The sequence below is a fragment of the Branchiostoma floridae genome, chromosome 12 (genome assembly GCF_000003815.2).
Source record: "Branchiostoma floridae strain S238N-H82 chromosome 12, Bfl_VNyyK, whole genome shotgun sequence".
Taxonomy (NCBI): domain Eukaryota; kingdom Metazoa; phylum Chordata; class Leptocardii; order Amphioxiformes; family Branchiostomatidae; genus Branchiostoma; species Branchiostoma floridae.
The window spans coordinates 18,301,238-18,316,478 of NC_049990.1; the positions used below are offsets into that span (position 1 = coordinate 18,301,238).

The window sequence follows — 15,241 nt, forward strand, 5'->3', positions numbered from 1 at the left end:
TGATGAGCGGAGGGTCTATAGTAAGGTGGGTGTGGAACATACTTGGAATTTTAAGTAAGGAAATCGGCCGGCAGGGGTGTTAACGTTCTCAGACAGGCGCCATCTTTGTTGGAGAATGTAGAACCTAAGTTCACACTCCACCCAGTGAGTTGCTCTGAATAGGCTGAGAATGTGAGATAAAGATCTGGTTTGTTCAGTGCAATTTTTCCCCATAGAACCAACATTCTTGGCCTTGAACTCAAGGTGGAAGTATTTGGGGAGCAGGAAAGGGATTGGATTTCAATCCAAGTAGGCAGTTCTATTAGACCTGGTGTGTGAAGAATCAGACATGTGGTTTGGCATGCAGCATTACAGGTATTGGGGATAATCATGCCCAACTCCCATAACACATTTACGGGTCAGTTGGACATGAAATTTGGCATTCATGGCAAATTACTCTCATGAATGCCATGTGTAATGGGTGACTGGTACGCCACTTTGTTTACACTTCTTGTGCCATGGAAAATGAAGTGTACAAACTGCTGCAGATGCAAATGCTTGTATTTCATATTATTGACTTCTTGTCTTGCAGTAAATTTCAAATATGTGTTTTATTTTTTCCTTTATATTATAGGGTCATTTGAATATCAATTTTAAGAGAAGTTTGTAAAATTTCATTAGAATACCCTGTAAACATGGAATGCTGGTAGCATGGCTTGTTTCTTTATTGACGGACCTTTGATTCCTGTATCAGGATTCAAATACTGGGTGTCTGGATATCGCTTGGGGACCCGTTCTCTGTGTAAAAACTAATAGAGGTAGTACTTACGACAGCACAAAAAGTCTAGCTGAACAGTCAGTAACAGTATGTATATATCTTGTATCATACTTTGTGTAAATTTTATGTATTATTGTACTTGATATATTGCTTAATGTATTTTGTATTTCTCTCCAAGGCCAGCCCTTTGTAACAGCCACTGCTAGTTGGGCGACCTTAGCTGCCTGTTCAGCCAGCCAAAGGAATAAATAGATAAATAGATAAATAAATATTCGGTGCACAAGTGGAACTGTGCACCTTGTACGGTTACCCATGTAAAAGTACCATTGTACACTTAGTATACAGAATATTCTTGACATTTTAAGTGTCATGAAAAGTACTAAAATTCTTTGTTGTATCACTTATCTAAATTCCATAGTTAGCAAGATTCAAGCCCTGACGAAATGCAGTATGATTTTTTGGAATTCGTAATTCGTAATTAGGTTTTTCTTACATTCTACTTATTTTCATGTTGTGCACTACAAAATTGTGCACCTATCCCGAAAAAAGGCATTTCTACACCTGTCTGCACAGGTAAGAAAGTCATCTAATCTAATTTTTTGGAAGAAGAAGACTGACATTTGTTCTTTCACCAGCATCTACTTACTGTATAGTACAAGTTCAAACATTTCAGAATATAAACCATCCAGGTTGCTTTTGTGGTAGTTGAGGGAAAGTGCAGCTAGGATTACAAGGAAAACAGGATATGGGGTCCCCTACAACACAGGAGGGGAAACAGATCTGTCTGACCCGCTCTGACCCTATCGTATGTCTCCTAGGCTGTTGACACGCTTTCTTCTTGTTGATCAACACCTGAATGTCTGAGAGAGACCCCTGATATTGTTGAGTCAAACAGAAGAGTCTAAAAATAGGTCTGTTCAGGACCCCTTTTCTGGGACAAAAAAAAATGTAACGTTACCCCTTCTGTCGAAAAAATTTGAACTTCATGACGTTGCTGAAAATATATTTTCATAAGGACATGTTTAAGAACAAAAGTTAACAACGCGAGCTCCCAAGCAATGAGTGGAACTGAAAAAAATTGAAAGCTGTTGACAGCACAGAGAATGAACTGTGTTATTGTTGTGTCAAATAGGAGAGGTGTCCTGTTCAGGTCAGCATAGCTGGGTACTAATCAGGTGATCCGTGAAGCTCTGTCACTGACCCTTTCAAACTCTTCCTCTAAATTTGTTTTTCAACATTCGTTTCTTGAAAAGTTTTCTTGCTCAAGTTGATTGTGTAAGAGTTAATTGTATATAGATGTTGAGGTTTGGAAAGACACTAGTCTTGCTTTCTTTGTTTCTTTTCAATACAGACCAATTATAAAAGACAGCCAGTATCAATCAGCTTTGATATAAGAGGGTTTATTTGCAATGTTACACCTGTAGAGTTGGCTAATTGACTAATTGTATCTACTATTAGATTTTCCCTTTTAGGTGTCTATCATTTTGTTTGTATGCCAAATTACATGATATCCAGTGGTTCAGATAGAAAATTATTTAGAGTTTATTCATCTTATCTTATCTTTAGACAAAACGTGGCAGCTGTGTTCTATTGTAACGGATCACCTAGTTTCAGGATCCTTGGTACCTTCACTTCTGATTCTACTTCTTAGTGTTTGATATGCCTGTTAGCAGCCCTGGCACTGAGGGAGTGAAGTAGGGGAGATGTAAGGAAATATGTGACTCCCCATGGGGTCAATTTAGACTCTATAAAAACCTGGTCTTCAAATACACTTTCCATCATAAATCCAATTTGATAACCATCCAAAAAGGAGTTATACTGTTATAACCAAATTGCCCAAACATGAATTTGTGTACAATTGGTAGTGAAGTGCCAAATGTTGTTCCCTTATACTTTGGATATCTCCCAAAGATTGGAATAGACATCTGGTGTCTTACCAGGGCTTTCAGATTCTCCCACAAACTTCAGGAATGTGTGGAAAATCTCACATCGGCTTGTTAGACGTACAAGGAAAATAGACTCTATGGTGAAGGGTTGAAGGCTTGGTGTTTGTTCTGACAAACCAGTAAGCCGATTTAAAGCACAACACACCAATTTTTTTTTACGGTTCAATGGATCACTTTTCAAAAGTGTGTTTGGTTCTTTAACATGCGGGAGATATGGCTGTCCTCAAACACGTGAATCTCAGCTTTATGTACCATCGAAGAGGATCTCCCTAACCAAAGCTAGGTACCTATTTTCACCTGAGTCTAGTGAGAAGATACATGTAAAATGCCTTTGCCAAAGGCACAACTTTGGGGCTTGCTAGGAACTTGAACCCATATCCTTTAGATTCTAAGTGAAGAACCCTAACAACCTTTCCAACTTTCCGTAAAACTTGTGAGTTATCTCAGGAGGTCTTGAGAACTTTACACAAGATCCATTGCCAGTTGTATGACCCTCTTTACTACCTACTTGATAGCACTATTGCATTAGATTGGAAAGAATAGCTCAAGTTGATAGCAAAGTGTATTAAGCACGTATTACCCTGCACATACTTGCACATGTCTAAAATGATATATGGCCAAGTAATCCGTCAAAATCTAAATTAGCGAGGTTCAAAATTAATTCATGTCATGAAGCACTTCTTATGAATGATTAGTATTTGATCCGTAGAAAATCACATGAATCATTGGGATAAATGGCAGTGCGAGTTGGTATAATAACAACTGTTCATAAATCTTACCGCTCAACAGGGATTTTGTAGATTATAGGTATGAAATTTCATAACAAACATTTCATCAGCATTCGTTTTATGACTATTGATCTAAAAGAAGAAGTTTACTACTGTATAAAACCATAGGAGACTCAAATTTAGGTTGTGCACCATTTTCTATATCACTGACTCTTATCATATACTACTGATGACATTTATGTTTCTATCCTTGATGATTTGGGATGATTTAAACAATTTTCTACATGTGAATAATCATAATGTTGCTTCTCAATAACGCCAGTTCACCATTATCCGTGGGTTCACCTTTATCCGCGGGGTATCTTATAGCCGTTGTATTTTGTATGGTGGCTTCAAAGTTTAATATCTTAGAAGTACTGTAGTTTGATAGTGATCACCGGATAGTGAGTGTGAGTGTGTGTGAAACCACTGTCTGTCAAGTTGATATCCCAAAGTGCCATGTTTTTCAAAACAACGGATATGTACATGTAAGGTACGCCGCAGATAAAGGTGAACTAGCATTAGCGTGATTACGAGTATTCTAATGAAACATAATCAAGCACTTCTAACTTATTTCAAACGTGCTTCATCATGATACAAAGTTTAACCAACTATCCAGATAGCAACATGTAGTGAATATGAATCGTGGCACAGTTGCCCGCGGTGTCATCATGTCAAGCTATTTACATCATGTTTGGGGATGGCATGCTGTGAAGAGAATCACCTCCCCATATCCAACAATTGCTTAGGAGGAAAACGCTGATCGCTGATATTCATCTGCAGTAACATAGCTGCAGGCAGTGTCATTAATAAAGCAGCGGCGGCGCAGTGTGGGTTTATAAACTGTCTTCTGTCTGGAACACTGGGAGGGTATAATCTGGTAGTGGGGAGATTTGAATAACGGTTGCCACTGCATCAAATTTTCATTTGTTTCGTTTGGGGAAGGAGGAAGGAAGAATGGTTGTGATACTGTTGCAAAAAGAAGATGGACAAATCATATGAAATGTCAAATGATGTCTTTATTCTGCTCGATGAGAGGCTTACAGGTTGTGCAAAGACATCAACGGCCTAAGACCAAGGTCTTGATGATTACAACAATGTAGGGTCTAAGACCAGGATCTTGGCTATAACAATGAGCAATACAGTGAGTGTACATATACATGTAGTGCTACGGTAACATTCTTTGAAAGGATAAATTCAAGGCAGCAAGGGTGGGATGGTGGTTAAGCAAAATGCGAGCCCGGCCGACCTAGCCGGCGGATGTCGCTCAGTGAGGTCAAGGGTCGTTTCCGTCAGCGAAATTCCCTACGATTGCTCTATTAGCAATCCTACCATCATGAAATTCAGTAAATCTAATGCAGTGCATAATGCCTAGGTTACACATAGCCGAATTTGGCTCCCGACTCTCTCCCGACTATGGTTTAGGAGTGATTCGGGAGCTAGTCGGCTGTAGTCGGCTGGCGTTCGGCTGGCGTTCGGCTGAGTCGGCTGGTGTTCGGCTGCTCCATCCGAATGTTTTGAAATGTTCAAAACATTCGGCTCTGAACGGCAACTCTGGAATGGGTCGGTTGGTGGTCGGCTGGTGTTCGGCACGGTCGGCTAGTGTTCGGTTGGTGTTCGGGAGTAAGTCAGCAGTCAAATTAAATCTTAACCACGCCATAAACATTGCTGACTTACTCCCAGCTTGTTTCCAACTTACCAATGATTTACCCCAAGACCTTAGACAAATCTCTGCTATACTCATTGCCAAGCAAAAAGACTATTGCCAGAACGTAGACGAATCACTCCCGAACTTCACACGACCGACATCCAGCTAAAAACAAAAAGACCCGATAAATGCCGCACTGGAGCTATATGTGATCTAAATTTGATCTCTTAGTGATGTTTACAAATAGAACAAAGGACAGTTTTGATTAAAAACGAAAATGAGCACTCTTTTGAAAATCGCTGATTATGTCTATTTCAAGTCGAAAAAGGGTCGGCAATCGGTTGGGGATCAGTCGGGAGTGATTCGGCAGTCTGTGGCTAGAGGTCGGGATGGTTGGTAATAGGTTAGTTAGCATTTGGGACACAGTCGGGAGTAAGTCATTTACCGGTCGGGAGGTGTTCGGGACATGTTCGGCGCTAAAAAAATAGGCGTGGCCTAAACTGGTCAGACTACTGCCGAACTACTGCCGACTTGGGTCGGCTAAGAGTCGGCTAGTGTTCGGGAGCCAAAGTCGGCTATGTGTAACCTAGGCATAAAGGTACAAAGTTAGATATGTGGATCTATGAGTTTCTGTATATATTTGGCTGTATATTTATTTGGATGGACCTTTTAATGTTATATTGTACTTTATGGAAATTGCAACGAAACAATACATTGTGGAGTGCTAGGCAGCATAAGCTTTACGAATGTTAAACTTTGTCATATATATCCATCCAAAGTATAGTAACATGTACATGTACATGTAGACAATCCAAGTAAAGCTTAGCACAGTAAATATTGCTCTGTTCATGAACTTGGTATCTTTGCTATCTACCTCTTTGCCAACTTACAGTATGTCTTTGTTTGTGTCTGGTAACCAGGTCACGAATGGGTGTGGCCAAATACAGCTTAGCTCAACACATTCACATCAATTTATATATATTAACATTATAACAGAAGTTTCCATATCTTAGTGCTACATCAGATACTTATGTTGTTTTTCCTTGTCTTTTATGTTCTATTTCTATATTGATCTAAAAAGCATAGTGCGAGAGGTGTGCCCAACTTTAACCGAAGACCACGATGCCATGCAACACTTCTTTATGTCGTGTATATGTATGTCCTAATACAAGGTTAGCGGTTGATTATGAGATGAACGTCCTTGGTTGCTACAACATACACAAACAGATGTTCTCACATAAAAGTCATAACAAAAGCTGCTGGGTTCTTTGAATTCTGCCGGGGTCTTTGAATCCTCTCTTTATCTATTTACATGTACACCAATGCAGCATAGCTCTTACTACCTCCAAAGAATTTTACACGCAATTTTATCTCGGAGATGTACGGTCGCACTTGCTTGCTGACAGGAGAGGGAACATTTTGTGTAAATAAGCCGTTACTACGTTAGTCATTATGTCGTTACAAAATCATCACCTGCTGTGGTAATTCATTAATGGTCTGTGCAGTTACCTCTTCAGAAAAAGGTCGAGCGAGTTAAGCCCAATATGTATCAATTCTGCAGGGCGTAATTTATGAACTTCACATTTGTGAGTTAACAAGGAGCCTGCTGCTGCCCTTCTGAATTTTTCCTTTACGGTATCCTCTGTACTTGAAGGGCAAAGATAGAAGTGCCATCAGAGGGGTGACTGTCTGTGACCTTCATACACCCGGAATGGTGCAATAATGGCTCTCATCTTGGTGATCAATTTCTCATCAGTCTGCTGTATAACCCAGACCATTCAGGGTAAGAGGACGGCCCCCTGAACTTGAATTTTGGCAGGAATTCTGACGGCAACATTTGGGTAGCTAGAAACTCCCACCAGACTTAGGAAGCAATTTAGGCCCCTGATATAGTCTACTGAAGTTGTTATGGTCTCGTTTGGATATATCATCTGCGTATTGATGTTACGGTGATGGCCTTATTGTTGAACTTTATGGGGGTTGATTATACTCCAGAGAGACATCAAATGTCATTGTCTGTAGCATGGTCGTCTCCAGGACATGTTTATTGTTGTTTAGTGTTTATTGTTTTATGTCCATGGGGACAGAAATTTGCTTGAAGGGATGGCAAAAAACCCAAACTTTATGATATGATATTGATGATGATGTGTATTTGTAAGCTTAAAATGACAGAGTTAACGTCAAAATGACAAAGCTAAAAACTCAAATCAAACAAAGAGTGAATGAGATGGGAGAAAAATTTTAAACCAGGAGACAGTTCAACCTCATGAATATGCATGAGGTTGAACTTGGTTACAGGTGACAGGCTACAAGCATCTGCTTTAGCCAGGCCTCCTGTTAATGATCATAACCTTGTAAGGTCTCAGGTCTGAGAGGAGAGACAGAGTGTCAGTTGGTCCTACAGCAGCAACATGTGTTAATCTGCACTGGCTGTGCTTCACACTGTACTGTGAGTTTCTGTTATAGTACCACCTTCCTTAATGTGTGAAGTTAGGTGTACTGCATACTATGCCATTATGTGTCTTATATATTCCTGTAATTCGTTCTGGTCGTTACCATTGGGGTATTAATTAGGAGAGTATTGGGGACTCTTGTTGGTAGCAACAACAGGCCACCAGGGCTTAGTGTGATGGCAGGTTTAACATTATACTTCAACCATATTTTTCTGTGTCTTTCTGCCCGAATATAGCAATTCATTGATGGCTAAGAAATGATTGATGTTAACTTCGGAATTCATAGTTGTTGATTTCTACATGTTGTTATAGTGACTGCAGGAACTTTAGGTCTCTTTGCCTGTACCATGTTCAGTACAGGGGACCATTCACAATACAAAAATATCTTCCAGTTGAAATGTTTCATTTGGATCAGGGCTCTAGCCAGCGTCCGTTTTTCCGTCAATTGACGGAAATTTGTTGCGTCTGACGGAAAAATTTTCAAACCAATCCGTCAACCTTGACGGACAAAAATCCTTGGTGGAAGCTACAGCCGGCCTGGGGACGCCGTCCACGGCCATAAAAGCCACACACTGTTTGTTTTGCTATTGTTATGATTGTTGACAATGTGTGTCGGTGCCTTTTCGCATACGATAATCTCATTAAAACCCGTTTTTCAAGGTCTCAGTTCAGTCATTCTAATTGATTTTCGCGGTTTTCGCGACGATTGGAATTGGCTGACGGAAAAAAGTTTCGAGCTGGCTAAAGCCCTGATTTGGATCTTTCATTCCCTAAATGATTCTACATTCCAACCACAAAACCTATCATGCATAGAACTTGTCTAACAGTATCCACCTCTAGATAGAAGTACTGGTTCTCCCCTTTGTCCAACATTCAAAACTTCCAGCCATCCCCTCTTGTGGTTATTTCTGGTTGCCCCCTGTCCCAGGGAGATTATCCCCAGTCGGACCTTGCCCCCAACCTTGACCTCTTGTCTGTGACCTGAATTTCTGACTCCAATCACCACAAAGGACCACTGAATTAGCCACAAACAACATTTTACAAGTATAAAGATCAGACTCTGAGCTTTATAGATTTATTAAGTATCTCTATTTAGTTTTCTAGTATTGCTGTTACCAAATATTAGCAGGCGAGTTAAAATCTAGGCACATAACTTCATGGGTATGAAATTTCACGGTTTTGCACAATTGTTGGTCATAAATCATACATCCAGGCTGACATCCTACTCAATAAACTTTGCTTATAACCACGATTGCAAGCCATTGTAAGATATATGAGCAATAACTTGTCAAAACCACAAACTTTTATGCCTGCAAAGATATAATATTTAGAACATGTTGCTTCAAATATAAAAGACTCAAAATAGTCAAATTGAATGAATTACCATTGAGAATATTTGAATACTTCAAATACAATATTGCTAGTCTGTAAAAATGTCTAAAATTGTCTTTTTCAAAAGTTTTTAGTTTAATCCTGTGTACCAAGATCAGCCAATATATTAAGTTATAAACGTGTCCTACGATGTAGAAAAAGAAGATTGCCCCCAATCCATAAAGCTATTGGGCGTTACAACATTTCCGCTCGTGGTCACTGCGTACTCTCGCCAATTTTCAACTCGGCTGGACTCCTGCTTATTACATACAAAATGCATGACATTTTGTTATTGTGAAGTAAATATATATTAGATCTTACAGTCCACCATGGCTCTGACTGTTAATTCTAACTTATGCCTGATGTAGTGTTAAGGCATTTACAGAAACTTGTGGACAAACAAAACAGGATGATTATACCAGTTTAAATTTGTCATTCTTGGATTTCAGAAAATAATGCTGGATTGGAATATCGGAACATGAAAACGGTCTATGAGGAAAAGTTTGTACCTTGTTACATGTAGTTTCAGGTAGTGAATCAGGTGCAAGTTTTCCTTCTAGCTTTCTGTTTTCATCATGTCCCTTGCTAAAATTTCATGAAAATGTCCCAAACTGAAGATTGATATGTCAGGTGTGGCCCTACAAAGAAAATACAATTCAAGGACATTTTCATGTGTTCTGTTGCCAACATGTACTTATCTACAGACCAGTTACGATTCTCTTTTTGCCGGAGAAGCAAGTTTTGAAGGCCAAACGTGCGGCCCTCCCACGTACATGTACATACAAACTGTATATACCAGGTCACCTATCCTTGTGTGGCCCTACAAGGAAAATACAAATGTGGACATTTTTTTGTGGTAATTTGATGTGTTCTGTTGCCAACATGTTGTATCTACAGACCAGTTACAGTTCTCTTTTTGTGAGGGAAGCAAATTTTGAAGGCCAAACATGCAGCCCTCCCACGTACATGTACATGTACCAGGTCACCTGTCCTTGACCAAATATAAATACCACCATCAGATATGGCCTCACATCTCAATTCTATTTTTTCTGTGCCATTTCTTTCTAGGCTTTCCACTGTGATAAAACTGTTTCAGAAAAAAAGGACAAAGTTTTATAGAACATTCTTGTTTGTCTATAACGTTATTTGTATATAGAAAATTGTTAAACAGAAGATAAGAAAACAAAGAAGAGTAATCAACAGACGAAGGAGGTAGGTTTATACTTACAGGAGCATGACTTTCAGGTCTGCTTAGCGTTCAAAGTTCAAACTGGGTTCTCTGTAAATCAACCCCCTTTCAAGTCTAATTACTCTGGAACATAGAACACTCAGTTTTCCTTCTCTAACCAATCCCGACTCCGTTTACGTTTCACCAATCAGTAGACAGAACTTTGAACTTGTGACCCAACCAAAAGGTCGGCTTCCTCCCTTTACCCCCGCCACGGTTGATAATGACACAGATTTTCCACGTGCGTGCACCCCACAACGGTTGATCAACCTCCCGTGGCACAGACCAGTCTGGTCAGTTAGAGCATTGGATCACTTGGAAGACTTGCTTGCTACATATGCAGCTTGATTGAGCAAAGCCCAGGTATGTCCCATAATCTCGTTAAGCTACTCATTCCCAAATAACGACTAAAGAAATGCTGTTGCTTGAAGAAAAACAAAGTAGAAGAAACAAAATGGTGGTTCTCTGTTCTGCCATTGTAGTAGAACGTGTGCGGGGTAGTTTATTTGTCGTAGTTGACACGGCTTGCTCTCTACCACTGGCGAGTGTTTGCTTTATTTGGACTTGGTGGGTCCAGTGGGGAAAATAGTTGGTGAAGTGTCGTGTCCGCCATTTTAGCCTGAGGGCGAGCCGTCGAGACTTACTACATGGGTGCTCGTTCTCTGTCACTCTACGACAGTCATGTAATTGTACTAATGGCTTATGTATCTTACCCAACGTAAGTTGATCTGTCTCAGCCACGAACGCTCCATTTTTGTTGGCTGGCTGGATGTTTGTCTCAGGTCACTAAACTTACGTTCTCTCAACTACCTGTGTGTTATCTCGCATCAGTAGTTGGCGGGTCTTGCAAAGGTAGAGCCGTATTCATGACCCGCCTTGGTAATTACGGCAAAGGATTTTCTGGTTGGAAACACACTATCACAGGTTCATTCACAAGATGTTACGTTTAGGCTCATTTGTGTCAGTCATTTATACTTCCATTGAATGGTCATATACAGACATCCGATCTTGTTCCCAGAAATCGCACTCCATAGTGCAAGAACGTTTGTGCAAAATCATTCACCATGTTTGCCAGATGACATGGTCTACTCCTGTACATGTCTGTCTGCCATTGTGAAAGCATGACTTAGTGCGATTTACAAAAATCCACTTTGTTGGATACAAAAGTGTTGCCCAAACTGCTCCGGTGAATGCCAAAGTATACATAAGGCCCTATAGGGATGTTGTGAGTTCGCCAAATACATCCGCCATTGCTCTTGCCTCTGGGTAAATGTTACATTGTGTCCACCCTCAAACACAAGCAACGTAAGGAATCTGGGAGCAGCACTTTTAAAAAGCTTCAAATGCAAAGATGCAGCCAACAACTCTGACAAGGTCATGTTGAGTTCTGTCGCACATGTCGTAGTACAATATTAACCATATAGGCTTTCGAATGAGGCAGCAAGAAAAGAGTCCTAAGCTGGCAGCTACACTCAGACGGCGCCCGCCATTTTTAACGGACGTGGCATTAGGCTGTAAGCACTCAGGTCATAGTGTGTGTTGCAGTCCATTCATTCATTAGTGAAAACGATTGAAACTCACTCTTACACTAGTTACCGATCAAGTGACAACAAAGTCAAGTACACCACTCTATCTCCTGGGTCACGTTCATCTGTTTGTTTTGGATGTGTAATTGTTTGTGCCTCTCAGGTAGGCCTGGGTTCACAAGAGAAGCTGGTATGGATGTCTACAGACATTTCAACGTACAACAAAACTGTTTTGGTAAAGCTAAAACTCACAATGGAATGTGGCTTGTGTGGCGATAATGTTGGAGTGTGTGTGTTGGTGCAAATCTGGCATGTTGCCTAGATTCCAGTGAGGAGTTTAAATGCTTTGGGGAAAGATCGCTTGGTTGGTTTCAAAGCATGGCGGGCTTCGGAGAGGGGAAAAAGTGGCAACGTGGCAGGGTCACAGACCAACGGTATAAGAACGTGCGTTCGCTGCTTGGCGGGAAACGCATAACTTGTCAGTGTCGCGTCAGCGTCTAGAATTTTTAGTTTCACTGATTCCATAGACGATGCTACTGTTTTTGTGTTCAGAGATGGCATTTGTGCCATAACTGAATCGGAATCAGTGGGGGAAAAAAACCTGTCCAATAATAAAACTTAGTATAATATATGTATGTCTGCTGTGGATCAGTTTTAAAAAAAGATCTTCACTGTTTGAGTTGCAGAAATCTTTTAAAAGAAGTGTTTAGAGAGAGAGATACATTTCATAATGTAGCAATAAAGTTTGCGTATAGCTTTAACTTTTACAAGGTGAAAGTTGACAGTTATACATGAATAGTGCTTTCATATACAATTTTTAAGTGCCTTTATGAAGGTATGAAATCATGGTGTTCCAAAACATCACAACTAAATGACTCTAAATCCTGTCAGTCTGATCACTAGCATGTCAGCTTTGAAGGACTCTGATATTGCTGATTGCTGATATCCATTCATAGATGTATATGCTTGATAATGATGCAATTCAGATGATTGAACTTTTAGCAAGAATCTTGTTCAGAATTCTTGGAAAGAAGGGAAACACGATCTATGTATAGAGTGTTCAACATAAATAACAAAGAAAAGGCCGCTAGGTAAACTAAAAAAGAACAGACCTTTATTATCATTGAGCAAAGCCATAATTTGCCATAAATTACAAGCTAGTGGTTGATTTTTACAAAGAAGCTAATCTTATACATATACTAAAACGTCCAAGTATAGTTGACTTTTACAAAGGAGGTAATTTGTTCTATGTGAGTAAACTTCAGAGAGACCTGAATACAAATAAGGCAGAGTCAAAGTTGTCTTTCCAGTTTTGAGACCAACACATTTTGACCCCACGTGTTGTCCAAGGTGACTTGCAGTGCTGGAAGGTACATGTGTATATCTTCGCATTGTCTTCCATTTTCATTCGCTTCACTTATAATTTTGGTTTTTGTACCACAAAAATATATCAAGAGTGTGCAGAGGAACATACAAAGTAGTACAGGTATGTTATGTTCTATATCGCAAGAAAAGGCTTTGTTTGAGTCCGTATCCTTGATGTTTTGGGAGGGTGTGTTGCTGATTACAAGGGTGTGCCCATAGTGTTGTTTCAAGAATGCTACACTGCAGCATTTTTACCTCCGCCAAGAAGGTTATGTTTTGGGTGGCGTTTGTATCTATGCATGTAAGACCAGCATAACTCGAGAACGCCTGGATGGATTGTATCGATATTCCGTATGTGGGTAGGTCTTGATGAGATCTAGAAACGATTAGATTTTGGGCTCCCTAGCGGCTTGTTATCGTACTGCAGCAGAACTTCCAGGTTTGATATTTCGAGTTCTGGACATGCTTCGGCTATGAATTTTGAGTGTTAGACAGCTCTTGATGCTGAGAGTAAGTGGTATGGGTTTGGGCCAATCAGTTCAGCTAGATTGTCATCAGTACAAGAGAGTATACTTCAACCACTCTTATGCCAAAAAGATCATCATATAAAAAGTTCTGTGGTGTTATGCCAATGTCCTCCAATAACGCAAACAGTTTAAATAACCTTTACTTGTAAAAGATGTTAGCGTCAACTTTGTACAGAGTAATCTTTAAAAATAGAATCACATGCCACGGACCTTTGTGCTTTGCATCAGAAATGACATCACCGCAATAACTTATCTTGACTTTGTGCACATTGTCTTTTATAGAAATCAATATCGTGGTCTTTGTAATGTCAAATTTCAAAAGGTCCAAACTCAACATTTTGTTTTGTGTTGAACTCAAGATTAATGTCTCTACCATTTGTTATAACACTTGCTTCAAAGACAGTAATTCTTTTAATGTTAAAGATATGTATATACTATACAGAGATAGTGTATCATACTGGATTATATTGTAGACTCTAATGGTGTTTAATGAGAGAGATATGAGTAACGTTACTACGTCAGAATGTACAAGTATACCAGATGATACTGTATACTCTAGTGATCATAACGAAAATTATGAAAATTGGTAGGGAAAGGTTGTAACAAGATTCGAATGCTACGTACTAAGTAGAGTGTAATATACTAGATGATACTGTGGGCTCTTGTGGGGTTTGTCCCAGACAGTGGGGCAGCACATGTCCCTGACCTCACAAGGGCAGCTCAAACCCCCACAAGGGCCTGCAGTCTAGTTAGTTTTGTCTAGCCACTATGTAGGTCATACTCTGTCAGACACTTAAACAACTACAGTATTTTCTTGAATAAAGTGCGCACTTTCAAAACTTTTTAAAAGGTGCTGCTTGGTGTTGATAAAGTCAGGGTGCACATTTTATTTGAAGTTATTGCATGAATAAATGGGAAAAGGACCACAACTTTAAAAGGAAGGTGGTGCTACAATTCTATATAGAAAGGATGCAAAACTTAACACACGTTGTTTTTGTGTACGACAATTTTCTATTCTGACTCTGAGAGAATTAATTTTTGACTCACTGTAGTCAAGTCACAAGTTTGTAGTACTGTGCAACTATCAAATGGCAAAGATGTGCCGGAAGCTATAATTGTCATAAGTATCAATTGGTATTGTCAAAAGCTATGTTGTTGTAAGTTATGACAATTCTAAAATAACTGTAGTAATGTCTTACAGCAATTTTGCCTTAGAAGTTATTGCAGGAATAGGTGAGATTGTGGTTTGCATGTTTTGTGTTAGTAAAATCAGCCACGTCTGCACTGGAAACTGTCCCAAAATGGCATCTGCTGATGGTTGCCAAAGAACTCCCAAATAATGGTAGATCAAGTGTTATAGATCCAGGCTAAAGATGACAGCATACAATATTTATTATGCACTATTGGCAGCATGGTGTCCTAACACTCTTTGATAATGCTGTGTATTGAAGATTTATAAATATATCTTTAGTATCAATTGCTAGGGTCCCATATCTTGGGGCTCACCAAGTGCGTTATGACGTGTATTAGCTATCATAGACTTGGGGCATTCTGACTCGTATTTGGTTATCCAACTGTGTTGAGGTGTCATTTTCGTCAGTATGGTGCATTTGACATTATTTCAGATGCCAAAAACTGTTAGACTATCTTGTG

The 15,241-nt window shown here is 39.7% G+C and overlaps 1 protein-coding gene across 19 annotated transcripts in view; it reads left to right on the forward strand.

The window, feature by feature from the left end:
- LOC118428320 (muscleblind-like protein 3) overlaps positions 1–15,241 on the forward strand; it is a 201,224-nt gene that overhangs the window by 82,040 nt on the left and 103,943 nt on the right. Inside the window, exon 1 of one of the 19 annotated variants that reach the window (XM_035838353.1) lies at positions 7,549–7,567. The exons of 16 other annotated variants lie outside the window; for them this stretch is intronic. The gene's annotated coding sequence lies outside the window, so the exon portion shown is untranslated. Of the gene's footprint in view, positions 1–7,548; positions 7,568–10,383; positions 10,534–15,164; positions 15,184–15,241 lie in introns of those variants that run through there. 2 more of the 19 variants (XM_035838352.1, XM_035838354.1) reach the window with 2 other exon arrangements.